The following is a 15954-nucleotide window of genomic DNA, read 5'->3' as shown; positions in this document are numbered from 1 at the left end:
ATTATAAGAGCCTGGTACCTCAATTTCTTTTTATTATTTCCGGTTGGTTTTTCTTCAGATTTTCGCATGCCATATTCATTCTGTTATAGTCTCAGACATTATCTGAACAGTTTTAGAAACTTCAAAGTGTTTTCTATACAATGCTATGAATTAAATGCATATCCCGACTTCTGGGTCTGAGTAACAGGCAGTTTACCTTGGGCACGTCAGTCAGGAGGAAATTCAGGAAACTAGGAAATATTTTTCAGCTGTTGACCTTCCCGGAGTATTGTTGAAACGCACATCCATGAGCTACTTGCTATGGGCGCCACTGCTATTAGCTTCACAACTGACATTGGACAAGTGATTGCAGCCCCATGACAATGCTGAGTCTGACAGCACAGTGGGTTGAGGAGTTCGTACTGAGGAAAGCCGTATTGCATGCTCAAGAATGTACTGGTTCTCATTCCACTGCTGCCATTTCAATGGCATTTGAGAACATGTTTGAAACATGGAAACATGAACAACTGACTCGAGAAATAAGCTCATCAACTGTGTCTGCAGCAGACGTGATACCCACTGTCATGGTACTGAAATGCCTGCTCAACCAATCTGCTGACACAGACCGTGGGGTTAACTTAGAAAAGTACTGAACTAAAGGCTGTGAACAAGCACTTCGGTGGCATTCTCTCTGAGCCTCTTTACTGTGTTGCCACCATGCTCGATGTTAGGTACAAGGACCACTACTTCGATGCAGACAAGAAACAGGGTTTACGTGAAATGTTACAGACACAGCTGGACAAGATGGAAGTGGACACAATGACAGTGCGCACCGAGGAAAAGAGGCCACGGACAGACAGAGCTGAAACTTCACTGCTTGACATGTATGATGAAATCCTGGTTGAGAATGAAACGACTGAACAAATGAACAACAAACAGCACAGCAAGTAAGTGAAAGAAATACATTTTGATTATGTTTTACTGGTAATCTGGACATACGTAAATGGCAACAAAATAACTTTTTAGTCAGTGTTTGTGTGTGTGTGTGTTTTAACAATTTAACTGTACTAGAATGCTTAAAAGGCTGCTAAAGTTTTTTATATCGGTACCGGATTTTTGGCAAGGAAAATATTGGATATCGGTGTCAAAAAGGCCATATCGGTGCATCCCTAATAAATACAGTACATAGTTATTATGTACACATTCTACATATACTATAGGGCATGTGGGCTGAACAGACATTTAAATAAACAAAATAAACATAAGGAAAGTACATCTTTGTACTTGAGGCGCTATGCCTTTTTAGCGCTTATAAGCTCCAACTCCTCTCCTTGTGTACCCCCCAAAAGATGTGGATTATGTCATTTTAAATATATAGAAAGACTGCCACTTAAGTATTGTGGTCAGTTTGTATTAACTTATAAATGTAATTAAAGTATAGTTGCTGGTGGGGGTCTACTTGGGGAGAGTGGATCCTCCAAGAGACTGACATGGAATGAGTGGAGGCCCCAAGCACAACTAAGCTTGATCACATAGCTAGACAGGTCTCCTTTTTCATCATCTTCCGGTAGGGACAATATTCTCATGTTGTTTTGTCTCATTCTGTTTTCTTGCTGGGCCAGTTCATCTTCTAAAGTTTGCACCTTTGCCAATTTTGCTGTCCTGTTCGTCCATGTGCCCACCCTGTATAAGCATATCAGACACGAAAGACTGTTTTGGGGAGCATGGAGAGCATTTTAGCTATGTTTTCCTGGATATCATTTAGCTGTTCGTTGCTCTCATTTGCATCTATAAGTTTTTCTTTGTCTTTTCCTCTAAGGGAAGCCATGGCTTGTTGGTTTCAAGTCACAGTGTCGCTTTACACACAGATTGGTTCAATGTTGTAGATAATTGACCACTCACTCTCACCCGGTTGCGTGTGGATATATTGGTCAGTGGAGGCTGTTGAGGGGAGAACGGCTCATTATAATGGCTGGAACTGAGCAAATGGAATGGCGTCAAACACATGGAAATCATGTGTGATGCATTTGATACCATTTCACTCATTCCACTCCAGCCAATACCACGAGCCCATCCTCCCCAATTAACCTCCTGTGATATTGATCTAACAATTTTAGAGGCTTAATTTAAAAACTGTGTTGTCTGGCATCTATTGTACATATAGTGGGACAAAAAAGTATTTAGTCAGCCACCAATTGTGCAAGTTCTCCCACTTAAAAAGATGAGAGAGGCCTGTAATTTTCATCATAGGTACACTTCAACTATGACAGACAAAATGCTCTAGAGGAGATCTGCATGGAGGAATGAGCCAAAATACCAGCAACAGTGTGTGAAGACTTACAGAAAACGTTTGACCTCTGTCATTGCCAACAAAGGGTATATAACAAAGTATTGAGATAAACTTTTGTTATTGACCAAATACTTATTTTCCACCATAATTTGCAAATAAATTCATAAAGAATCCTACAATGTGATTTTCTGGATTTTTTTCTCTCTCATTTTGTCTGTCATAGTTGAAGTGTACCTATTATGAAAATTACAGGCCTCTCTCATCTTTTTAAGTGGGAGAACTTGCACAATTGGTGGCTGACTAAATACTTTTTTGCCCCACTGTATAATCACAGTTTTGATGGTACAAAACGGAACTATTTGCTCTTTATGCGCCCTATTTGTATGCGCATGCAAATTATATAAATGTATAGGATGCATAACTCTGCAATGTTTTAGGCTAGAACAAAGACTTAAAAGGCACAAGAAAGACACGGCTGTAGTGTACATGGGGATATCTTTGTTTATTCTCTATGGCTGAGTTATACTGTGAAAGGTCAATGACTTAAAACAGTTTTTCTTTCATTTCTATAGGAATTGAGTCATATTTTACAATGTAAGACTCTCACAATCAATTGAGCTATTCACCTTCTTAAAACTGCAGACACTGAGGTCGACTATCCATGGTACATTTTTACTTTAATAGTTAGTTAAAAAAATATTTGTGCTATTAGGAGGGCAACAGCCAGCAGATCAGAGTTTAAAGCAACAACCCTTGCAGTTATGCAAGCACATCACTTGTGCCATTAAGGCCCAGACCTTTTGGGAGAAGCCAAATTAAAGGTTGCAATAACACTGCGAATGGCAGACTGGGTTGCAAAAAAATCTGCCTTTGCATGTGGAAATGTTGGATAATGCACACTTAACAGAAAATTACCTTCCTGTCTATTGTACTTCAAACTCATACTTTTCAGAGGAGTAATGGACTTTACATTGTCCTGCTATTAAAATCATGTATATACTGTATATATCATTAGGCTGCATGTATTTTTAGATATAGACCTATTGTAAATGTGTATTATTGTAGCGTCACCATCTTTATTGCAGTACTAAGTACAAATAAACACAGCTTTAAGCTACATATTCATTTGACAGAGTTAATGAACTGCCCATTGATCAGCACAGCAATTTATAAAACAGGCCCATGTTTGCAAAACAAGTGTTTCTGAGCTTATGCCAATATTACACAGGTAAGCTAACGATGACAGAAATCAGGAATGGAGACAGGCTCTATAGAGTTCTATGTATGTACTTCATTGATATTAGATTTCATGCACCAGCTGTTATTGACAAAGAGACAAAGACCGCCACTCCTTGTCTTACCAGAAACAGCTGTTCTATCTTGCTGATGCACGGAAACTGTATGTTATCCTTGTGCTTGTTCAGCCACGACTCGGTGAAACATAAGATATTACAGTTTTTAATGTTCCGTTGATAGGATAGTCTTGATCGGAGCTCATTCAGTTTATTATCCAATGATTTCACGTTGGCTAATAGGACTGATGGTGGAGGCGGGTTACCCACTCGCCGTCGGATTCTTACAACGGCAGCTATCTCCTCTGGCACCATTATTTAAGATTATGAATTAGGATGTTTGAGAAGGTTTGAATCCTACGCATACTGCATACACATTGTTTGAAGTACAATAGACCAAAATAGCTCCTGTAGTAGGTCAAAGCTGTGTGTTGGAAAACCATGGTATTCATTGCTGTGCATGGAATTTCCTTTATTTTTTAGCTTCAGACAACTGCTTATTTAGAATGTAGTTTTAGTGAATCAAGAGTCAGACACATCAGACCTTTCACCTAGTCAGGTCAGGATTTGAACAAGCAACCTTTCACTTTCTGGCCCAATGCTCTTAACCACTAGGCTACCTGCCGCCCTAATAAGTGTGATTAGTCCTAAATACATCACAGTACACAGTCCTGGGAGGTGAGCTATCAGCAGTGGAATTGACATTCAATATACAGTATAATGACTACCATCATAGTAGATCTAGGGAAGGAAGCCTAAAACACCACTCTCATTTGCAGTGCATTATTTTACACTTACGGATGAAATAACGTGTTCTGTTGGTTTAATATTAATATGAAAACTGTTATAGTTATTGGAGGTATTTGTCTTTCCATCACCAAATCATTTATTGTTGTTTCTACCTCCTCTTTGCTGCATGGAAAATGTCCTTTCAGGCCATGGTTTTTTAGTTTGTGTTGAGGTCTGGAAGCCAGAGGCTAGATCTGGTAATGTAGCGTGGTCTCCATAAATCAGGCACAGCATTGTGGAAAAACATGGTTAGAAAAATCGCGTGAACAGCCAACCTAATGTTGAAACTGCCAGGTAGCACAGAGTTACAGCTGAAGGCAGTAATTCATCATGAGGAGGAGTAGTGGGAGTAGTGTAATGTGTGATTCATCTATATGAGAACTGGACTGTAAATGTGGCTTAATAAGGACAAATTAGATTAGTGTCTATTTACAGTAGCTATAAGGTACAGGATGAGCAGTCCAGAGCTGGCCAGATGATGTCATTGCCACAACTTGACAGCATCACAGTGCCATTCACATGATAGTTTTATGTTAAATGTAACCACTGTGCACAGCAGCATACTTTTTAAGTGTTGAATAAATCCCTCCACATTTTTGTGGAACATAAAGCCGTGGCATTCCACCTCTAACATACTTTAATACAACCTTATTCTGCCTTATCATACTCATACTTAACCTTCTCAAGCTACTCTTTGCCAATAGATGTGAAGTTATGACTTATCCCTAGGCTAGGGTGTTATATTTGAGATAACCAAGACTTATAGTGTTTCGGAGGATACACATACAGTAGACCTACAGAGTAATCATGCAGAGGCGCTTCCCAGGAGCTTCATGGATTTAAATGTTGCCGGTTAGTCTTAGGAGGTGGTGAATAATCATCATGAAATACAGATTACAGAGAGGAAGCCGTCATAGATCTGCTTTACATTTACATTTGTACAAAGATTAACATTTGTGTTCAGTTTCAGTCATGTTTACAGCATAACAAGTTGTCATTCCAATTTTTCCAAACCTTGTTATGTAAAAGTTAGATTAAATTAATTAATGTCCACTATAGCTGTCATAATGTTTCCATGAGTAATCCAGAGCTTGTTCGAGTTTTGTGACCCCAACCTTATTTAGCAGCCAGGGGAGGAGTCACCACCAGTGTGTGTGTGTGTGTGTGTTAGTCAGAAGCCAGTGGTCACCAGCAGCACATATGGAAGAACACTCAGTGGAAACGGTACAGAAAGTACAGACAGTCACACAGGAAGACGGGCAGCAGGGGTGACTGGAAGGATGTTAAGGGAAAGACTGACAGGAAACAAAAATCATGTGCTGTTGTCTTGACAACCATGATTGACAACCAATCCAGGTTGCATCACATCCGGCCGTGATTGGGAGTCCCATAGGGCGGCACACAATTGGCCCAGTGTTGTCCGTGTTTGGCTGGGGTAGGCCGTCATTGTAAATAAGAATTTGTTCTTAACTGATTTTCCCAGTTAAATAAAGGTAAAATAATAACAATCGTAATAATAAATGGTGCTGTTGTGTTGATAACCATGGTAGTAACTATGTGGTCAGGGAAAGGACTACAGAACGAAAGCTCACTACATAGGGGGTCTGTCTGCACTGCAGAGCTTGTTAAAAATACATTTGGGATAAACTGGTCCATGGTTCATATGGAATGTTTGATACCTCAATATACCCCTATCCTATTTAATCACTTGGTTTGGGACACCTGGGACCAAGGTGTGACTTCCTGATAGGGCTCACACCAAGCCCACACCATCCCACACCAGCCTCACACGGGCTAGCCCTCTGCAAGCCAAACATGGGCTAGCCCATACCAAGCCCAAATAAGCCCAATATGGGCTACTTTACACCAGCCCAACACAGGCTAGCCCACACCAGCCCAACACAGGCTAGCCCACATCAAGCCCAACACGGGCTAGCCTACACCAGCTCATCACAGGCTAGCCCACATCAAGTCCAACATAGGCCAGCCCACACCAAGCCCAACATGGGCCAGTCTACACCAAGCACAGATATATTATAATGTAGAGGTGAGGGTGCATTAGCATATTTGCGGGCGTGGTTTACAAATACCCCAATTTATATTGTTAAGTTAAAAAGGAATACAAGAATAAAATTGCTGACACCATTGAAACGAATGAGGGTCGGATCTTCAAAGCCAATTACCTTGGAATCATTTTTTTTCCGTTTTAATTTCACAAGGTCTTTTTGTGAAACCATTACTGTGTGTATCGTTCCAGTTTTAGTGTTCCGTTGTCTGATAACAAAAAATTATATTGTGAAAATGCAGTCTGTAAAGGACTTTGATAATTGCATGTGGTATATGAGAAACTGTAGTTTCTCTGGCAAATATATATATGTGATAGTAACAACTTTGTCTTTAAGATAAAATGTAACAGGCAGCCAATCCATTTTTGTTTTAGCTGAAGTGAGGGTCGTCTTTGGGCCAATGTGGAGCAAATGAGCAAAGGCACATTGACCCAATGTGGGCAGCCTACATGGGTCCAATGTTTTAACCCGCTTTGGGCACACATCGTGCTAATTTGGACATGTTTGCTAGTCTAGTCAAAAATCTCCCAGAAGACCGCACGTAACGTTCTGACAACTGGTAAAACCAATTTTCCATACCGCAGAGCTCTTTAAAAAGCAGTTTAGGAGAAACTGAATCATGTTGATATTAATGGTTCGTGTCAGTTTAAAAAATATATATTTCAATTCACAAGACCAATTCCCACCTCCAGCTGTGTGCTTTACTGTTGCAGTGTTGCCATGTGAGTGAGACATACTGCACGTCGACTTGTATACTCTTGTTGCTTCAGGAAGCATTCATGTGCACTCTCGCAAAATCGAACAGCCCGAGAGAAAACATATTTAATATATTCTGTAAGTATTTCTATTTTGTGTGAATGTACTTCAGACATTTTGTTGGTCAGACAGAGAACAACACACAAACTTTAACATATCATTCACCTGTCAAAATACAGCCTACTGTGTCACGGCCGTGGGGTATCTTACCTGTGTCCAGCCACCTCCGAATCAGTCTGTAGCATCCATCTCCATGATCCCATAATAGGGTCAAGGTGAGCGTTGTGAATGTAGACAGACTGTTCACATGCACTTCTTTGAGTGTACGCTTAACTTGGACTCAATTGTCAGTAAAGTCTGTTCACATGCAGCTCTATAACTGTGATAGGGAAGTTTTCCTACGGCAAGAATGGAGGACTAAGTCTGTGTGTGTATGTGCGATGTATCTATTGTGTGTGTCTACATGCGTGTTGTTCTCTGTTTAATCTCTATGTTCTGCAGTTCTGTCAAATGTTGCCAGAGGGGAAAGTACTACAGTAGCAGCACCTCATTCTGCAATTACTGTCAGATCAGGTAGGGAGGGTACAGCTTGAGATAGCACACAGAGAGCCAGGCAGACATACAGATGTATGATCTTAATTTGATCACTTTTTTGATGCAGAGAATTTTCTGCACCACAGGGAATGCAGACGAGCTTCATGATTGACATAAATTCACTGAAAACCTGCACTAACACATGGTTACAGTATATTAATAGTATTGCACTTTCATGTAGCCTAATTTTGGATAGCTAATAGCCTAACCACCGATCAAGCAACATTATGGACTAAACGTTAAAATCCTGTTGCTGCTGGATTATTTTGCTGCGACAATACTGGTCAAATTAAGATTAACACCTGGACGTCTAACACCTTAACGACCCTCCCTGAAACCAGGACAAAGCTACAGAAGGGCCTATGCATTCATGTACACATTATGGTATGTTTCTGAAGTATATCTTCAAAGTGGAATGTTCAGGACATTTAGGTTTGTCTGAAGAAATGTTGTGTTGAATGGTTCATTCATGTTCATACAGATGATGTATTATACTATTTATACTGAGCCAGGCTACAATGTGTACACAGGTCAGGAGGTTCAATCTCTCCATTCTGCCTCTCTCACTCAATTCAATTCATTTCAAAGGGCTTTATTGGCATGGGAAACATATGTTTACATTTCCAAAGCAAGTGAAAGAGATAATAAACAAAAGTGAAATAAACAATCAAAAATGAACATTAAACATTACACTCACAAATATTTCAAAGGAATATAGATATTTAAAGTGTCATATTATGGCTGTCTCTCTATTTCTAAACAACATAACCTGCCATTTAAGGGGTCTCTCCATTCCACTCTCAGTTGATCTATTGTGTTAATTTCTAAAACACCCAATTACACCATGTTGGCCCATAGTGTTGCCAAGAAATAAGTGAAGAAAATACTGGTAACATCAAACCCATAAAAACATCAAACCCATTGTCACTGGACTGAGAACTAACACCTTGAGAATCTCACAAAGCTAATGAGAAAGATTAACAACTCAATTGTTTCAAGAGCAATTGTTCCTTTCCCAGTATCTACTCTCAATGTTTGCTGCTAAGCATCTTAGTTTTATGGCACGATAAACAACACAAATCTCTTGGACAGTACCTGGGAGCACAATACTTTGCCAGACACACACCTACAGTAGCCTCCATTATTCAGCAGGAGATAGTAGTGGTGGAGCTACATGGGATGGTATGCTGCAATGGTAGGAGAGAAGTGTAACGGATTGGACTAATATAATGTCACAGTGGGAGGCCATGGATGCAGAATAATGTACACTCATTTACACTGGTGTTTCAGAATGTTACCCTATTGGAAGGCTCAATAAAGGACGAACAAACAAACACTTTTACCTGCATGGGATGACTACGTCAGAGCCAAACAAAGGGAGTCCGTATCCCTGTATCCCTTCAGCTCTCCCAAATGAACTCTGCTCCTCTCCAGTTGTACATTTCTTTATCTAGCTCGTTCTTTATCTCTCAGCTCCTACATTGCAGTCCTGTTTCCAGTATCCCTTTTTTTCTTGTCACTTAACTCCAATCCTCTCTTCTCTGTCTCGTCCCCTCTCTCTTCATTTCAGTGCATCATGTGCGCTATGTCCGCCACATTTTCAGTAATAGGAAATAATGTTCGAACTGCACATGCTGGATGTCTCTCATGGGGAGGATGTTGGACTGGTAAAGAAATGCTCAATTTGCCACTGATCATAAACATTTATAGGTGCCCTTGAGCTGCTGGTGGAAAAGTAATTATTTTTAGAATTCGAGACTGGAAGACTTACTCTCTCTTCTCTAACATGTACGTTATGCTCAACATTTTCGAACAGGCCCATTGCAAGTTAGAATGTTGCATTAACTTCAGTTTAACTTACTTTACCTGTTGTCCGCTGACGTTTTCATTATGAGACAAAGTATCCACAGGGAAGTAATATTAGCCCGACTTTCATTACGCTGGTCTCATATTTCTATCGTTTGTATTTTCAATACTGACACAATTCACACTCGACATAAAAGCTTGCACAATATTTAACAATGCCCAAGCGTAACCGAACCACAGACCGAACATTGTCAGCTTTGAAGACGCAAGCACTTCCAGCTGATTCTGAGGAAACTTGTTTCGGTTGATAATGTTTGGCTATTGTTAACACATTGTACATTACTGTTGTTTGCATATTGAGCAATGTGTCAGGAGATTGAAAATACAAACCGGAAATATAAGCCAATAGAGCCATACACAGATTGGCACCCCAAAAAAGTCTGGTTAATAATACTTCCCTGTGGACATTTTATCCTCAATACCTACCGTCAAAAGTACCAGCAGCATGGACAACCAGCAAGGTAAGTTCAAATATACAGTACCAGTTAAATGTTTGGACACACCTACTCATTGTACATTGTAGAATAATAGTGAAAACATCAAAACTATGAAATAACACACATGGAATCATGTAGTGACCAAAAAAGTGTTAAACAAAACAAAATATATTTTATATTTGAGATTCATCAAAGTAGCCACCATTTGCCTCGAGGACAGCTTTGCACACTCTTGGCATTCTCTCAACCAGCTTCACCTGGAATGCTTTTCCAATGGTCTAGAAGGAGTTTGCACATGCTGAGCTCTTGTTGGCTGCTTTTCCTTCACTCTGCTGTCCAACTCATCCCAAACCATCTCAATTGGATTGAGGTCGGGTGATTGTGGAGGTCAGGTAATCTGATGCAGCACTCAATCACTCTCCTTCTTGGTCAAATATCCCTTACACAGACTGGAGGTGTGTTGGGTCATTGTGCTGTTGAAAAACAAATGATAGTCCCACTAAGCCCAAACCAGATGGGATGGCGTAGCAATGCTGGTTAAGTGTGCCTTGAATTTGACATAAATCAGACAGTGTCACCAGCAATGCATCCCCACACCATCACAAACAGGCCACAAAGACACCGCAGTTGGAACCAAAAATATCAAATTTGGACTCATCAGACCATAGGACAGATTTCCACCCGGTTAATGTCCATTGCTCATGTTTCTTGGACCAAGCAAGTCTCTTATTATTATTGGTGTCCTTTAGTAGTGGTTTGTTTTCTTTGCAGCAATTCGACCATGAAGGCCTTGATGGTTTTTGCAACTGCACTTGAAGAAACTTTCACATTTTTTTGACTGACCTTCATGTCTTTAAGTTTTATTTTATTTATTATTTTACCTTTATTTTACTAGGCAAGTCAGTTAAGAACAAATTCTTATTTTCAATGACGACCAAGGAACGGTGGGTTAACTGCCTGTTCAGGGGCAGAACGACAGATTTTGTTCCTTGTCGGCTCGGGGATTTGAACTTGCAACCTTTCGGTTACTAGTCCAATGCTCTAACCACTAGGCTACACTGCCGCCCCGTAAAGTATGGATGATGGTATGATGGACTGTTGTTTCTCTTTGCTTATCTGAGCTGTTCTTGCTGTAATATGGACTTGGTATTTTACCAAATAGGCTATCTTCTGTATACCACCCCTACCTTGAGGTACACAACTGATTGGCTCAAATGCATTAAGAAATAAAGAAATTCCACAAATGTACTTTTAACAAGGCACACCTGTGAATTGACATGCATTCCAGGTGACTACCTCATGAGGCTGGTTAAGAAAATGCCATGAGTGTGCAAAGCTGTCATCAAGGCAAAGGGTGGCAACTTGGAAGAATCTCAAACATGAAAAATATATTTTGATTTGTTTAACACTTTTTTGTTTACTGCATGATTCTATGTGCTATTTCATCGTTTTGATGTCTTCACTATTATTCTACAATGTAGAAAATAGTAAAAATAATAAATAGATATAAATAGAAATAAATGAAAAACCCTTGAATCAGTACATGCGTGACTGGTACTGTAGTACTTTTGACTGGTACTGTAGTTTTGTACAACATTCTGGCTTGTTGAGACTGAATATCCATGGGGTAACCATGATAACAGTCTGATGTGTTAGGCAAGTGGAAAAAAATATGTTTACGTCAGTCAGTGTCCCACAGGCTGCTGTAGGCCCAGTATTGATAAGGGAGTTGAGATGTGCTACAATAATCTCACAGCTTTATGATATCCCTCATATTTTGTGCCGTTTTTTTTATCCATATACAGGGCTTCGAAAGAACATTTGAAGATTCCTTTTCAGTATGTTATGCCCACTTTGAAATTAATTTATCATCACAGAGGGATGACGGTGGAAACAGCGGGGAATCACAGTAGGAAATATGTTTATACCACGCTGAAATTAATTTATCATTCATATAACTCAATTGCCTTATTCCAACCACAATCCCTTGATGGTAGTCCAGTGGTCTGCATCTACAGCTTTGCTATCTCCTAAGTCATTACTTCTGTTGCTTTTCACTTGAATGTTAATAAGAATCACTATCTTGTGTGTTATTGCTGTTTTCACCTAGAGAGGAAAGCCAATAGCTACACTCTTGATCCATCACTGTACAACAGCAGCCTCAAGAGAGATGCCTAAACAGATGTTCACACAGACCTTTAAAAACATCAGTAGAGTATGCTACACCTGACCTTCTATGAACCAGGCTGTAACAAGTAAGAGATTCCATGCACTTTTAGCACTTCGTAAGCTAGATGTTGTTTTTGACAAAACTATATTCCTTTCTCTGAGAAATGTACCTGCAAATGTACCTGCAAATGTACCTTCTCTGAGAAATGTACCTGCAATTTCATTTGATGACACACACAATGGAAAAAACATGACAGTGACATCTTCTGTAATGTCATTGAATTTGATTGAAAATGTTACTAAATGTAAGAAACATTCTGTCACAATTTAATTTGATTGACTTCTATTTCCAAATACATTCCAATTTTTTAAATAAAAAATGACTTTGAAATGTAACTGAGATTGTCACACCCTGATCTGATTCACCTGTCCTTGTGATTGTCTCCACCCCCTCCAGGTGTCACTTATTATCCCCAATGTATATATCCCTGTGTTTCCTGTCTCTCTGTGCCAGTTTGTCTTGTTTGCCAATTCAACCAGTCACTGTTTGTTTTCTAGTCATCCTGGTTTGACCCTTGCCTGTCCTGACTCCGTACCCACCTGCCTGACCACTCTGCCTGTTCTGACAACCAGCTTGCCTATCCACTTGTACTGTTTCGGACTCAGATCTGGTTTCTGACCTCTGCCTGGCCTGCCCTCGAGACTGCCTATCGTTTGGTACTGTTTGGACTCTGACCTGGTTTATGAACTCTCACCTGTCCCCAACCTGCCTTTGCCTGCTCCCTTTGTTATAATAAATATCGGAGCTCTACCATCTGCCTCCTGTGTCTGCATTTGGGTCTCTCCTTGTGCCCTTATACAGATATTTGAACCTAGGTCTGGATCCTTATGTGAATGTCATTCCTACACTATCTAGAACGAAAAAGGGTTATTCGGCTGTCCCCATAAGAGAACCCCCCCAAAAGAGTTCTACCTGGAACCGAAAAGGGTTCTTCTATGGGGACAACAACAGAACCCCTTTGAAATTCTTTTTTCCCCCTAAGAGTGTGTAATCTCTTGCTTTATTTTCTATTTTGGGTAAATCCATTTGAATTCACTTTTTGACATCATCCCTCCGGATTTAAACTAAACTTTCCATACATGTTTGCTAATGGATGAAGTGATCAGTGATTTTTGGACCTGAATGCCAATACATTCAGTTGACTCATGTTGTATACCATACCATGTGATATCCATGTCTTCATCACTGGAAAAGATGAACGGTTGAGTTTGATATAATTTAAAAGCTTACAAACAGGGTTGTCAAATTATTTTATAATTTCTTTTATACAAATTATGACATTTTTTATCCTTTAATGCCAATTACCAAAAAACGCATAAACACGACCTGCAAGTGAATGCTGTTATGATTTAGATTATTGTTCCCATTCACCTTTCCTCAACTTTTGAATTGTAAACAATAGGGAAATAAAAACTTGCATATTTATTTTTATATTTCCCCTTTATTTAACCAGGTAAGCCAGTTGAGAACAAGTTTTCATTTACAACTGTGACCTGGCCAAGATAAAGCAAAACAGTGTGACACAAACAACACAGAGTTACACATGGGAGAAACAAACGTACAGTCAATAAAATAATAGAAAAGTCTATATACAGTGTGTGCAAATGTAGTAAGATTAGGGAGGTAAGGCAATAAATAGACCATAGTGGCGAAACAATGACAATTTAGCAATTAAACATTGGAGTGATAGATGTGCAAAAGATTAATGTGCAAGTAGAGATACTGGGGTGCAAAGGAGCAAAAAATTAATTATATTATGGGGATGAGGTAGGTGTGTGGGCTATTTACAGATGGGCTGTGTACAGGTGCAATGATCGGTAAGCTGCTCTGGCAACTGATGCTTAAAGTTAGTGAGGTCACCAAGTCTGGAGTGAACCAAGGGCTATGTCTGTTCTATGATTTCACTGCAAGTTCTGCTTCAAGACTCCTGAATATACACCACTGCATGTGTGTGTGTGTGTGTGTGTGTGTGTGTGTGTGTTTGCACCTGTGTGTGTATGCACCTGTGTGTCTATATAACATGTGTGCTAGACCTGCGATACGCTGTCGCCAGATTATGAAACGTATATGGGTTCCTCTTTAAAGCCGCGCTGCGAGCTAATCAGATCTAAATGAATCGTAAATTGATTGAGATTCTGTCTGTGTACTTAGTAAGGGCTGCTAATTCCCTTCTCCTCTAATGATCAAATAATGTATTATCTCATACCAGCAGGTCCATCAAACTATAGACCTAGTCATCATAGGCTACAGACACTTACTATGGAATGTTGTAGTACACTATAGAATACTATAGTAAATACTAAAGAAAGGTCTGCAGAAACACTACAGTCTGCAAAAACACACCAACAAATAAACTATAGTAAATACAGTATTAATTTGCATATACCCTACTCATTCCACTCCCCAATATCCCAATTTGTGCCACCCATAAGTGAGAAACATACACGAAAAAAGAGCAGAAGCTCTGAACTCTCCATACCTCAGGAGGCTGAAAAAAATATGCTTGGCCCCTAAGACCATCACAAACTTTTACAGATGCACAATTGAGAGCATCCTGTCGGGCTGAATCACCGCTTGGTACGGAAACTGCGCCACTCGCAACCGCAGGGCTCTCCAGAGGGTGGTCCGGTCTGCCCAATGCATCACCGGGGGCACACTGCCTGCAGGACATCTACAGCACCCGATGTCACAGGAAGGCCAAAAAGATCATCAAGGACATCAACCACCCGAGCTACATCCTGTTCACCACGCTACCATCCAGAAGGCGAGGTCAGTACAGGTGCATCAAAGCTGGGACCGAGAGACTGAAAAACAGCTTCTATCTCAAGGCCATCAGACTGTTAAAAAGCCATCACTAGCCGGTTTCCACCCGGTTACTCAACCCTATACCTTAGAGGCTGCTGCCCTATATACATAGACATGGAATCACTAGTAACTTTAATAATGTTTACATACTGCTTTACTAATTTCATAAGGATATACTGTATTCTATTCCAGTATATTTTAGTCTATGCCACTTCGACATTGTTCGTCCAAATAATTATATATTTATTAATTCAATTATTTTACTTTTAGATTTGTGTGTATTGTTGTGAATTGTTAGATACTTCTGCACTGTTGGAGCTAGGAACACAAGCATTTTGCTATACCTGCAATAACATCCGCTAAATATGTATGTGTGACCAATAACATTTGATTTTTTTGGATTTGATAGCCTTGAAATAATTGAAATAATATAGCCTAAATAATTCATTTTCGTTCCTTTTTAGGCTGCCTGTCTGACTCCTGACCTATTTAGAGTTTATATGCTGTTTAATATGAAATGTAGCCTATTTGAAATGATGTGTGCTTCATACATTCACCTTTTCATGTTCATTCAAATAGTTTTCATTCATATCCATATGGTTTGTTTCAACACGGTTCCACCCTGGACGGTTCCGATCTAGAATATGTGGACAACTATAAATACCTAGGTGTCTGGTTAGACTGTAAACCCTCCTCCCAGACTCATATTAAACATCTCCAATCCAAAATCAAATCTAGAATCGGCTTTCTATTTCGCAAACAAAGCCTCCTTCACTCACGCCGCCAAACTTACCCTAGTAAAACTGACTATCCTACCGATCCTCGACTTCGGCGATATCATCTACAAAAT

The 15954-nt window shown here is 39.8% G+C and overlaps 1 long non-coding RNA gene across 1 annotated transcript; it reads left to right on the top strand.

Moving 5' to 3' along the window:
* Positions 1-431: 431 nt before the first annotated feature.
* On the top strand, positions 432-13149 carry LOC135519234 (uncharacterized). Its single transcript, XR_010452281.1, has 3 exons — positions 432-926; positions 12180-12324; positions 12797-13149. It is a non-coding gene; the product is annotated as an uncharacterized LOC135519234 (long non-coding RNA).
* The last annotated feature ends 2805 nt before the right edge of the window (positions 13150-15954 follow it).

The sequence above is a fragment of the Oncorhynchus masou genome, chromosome 29 (assembly GCF_036934945.1).
Source record: "Oncorhynchus masou masou isolate Uvic2021 chromosome 29, UVic_Omas_1.1, whole genome shotgun sequence".
NCBI lineage: Eukaryota > Metazoa > Chordata > Actinopteri > Salmoniformes > Salmonidae > Oncorhynchus > Oncorhynchus masou.
This window is presented reverse-complemented; position numbering and strand designations above follow the sequence as displayed.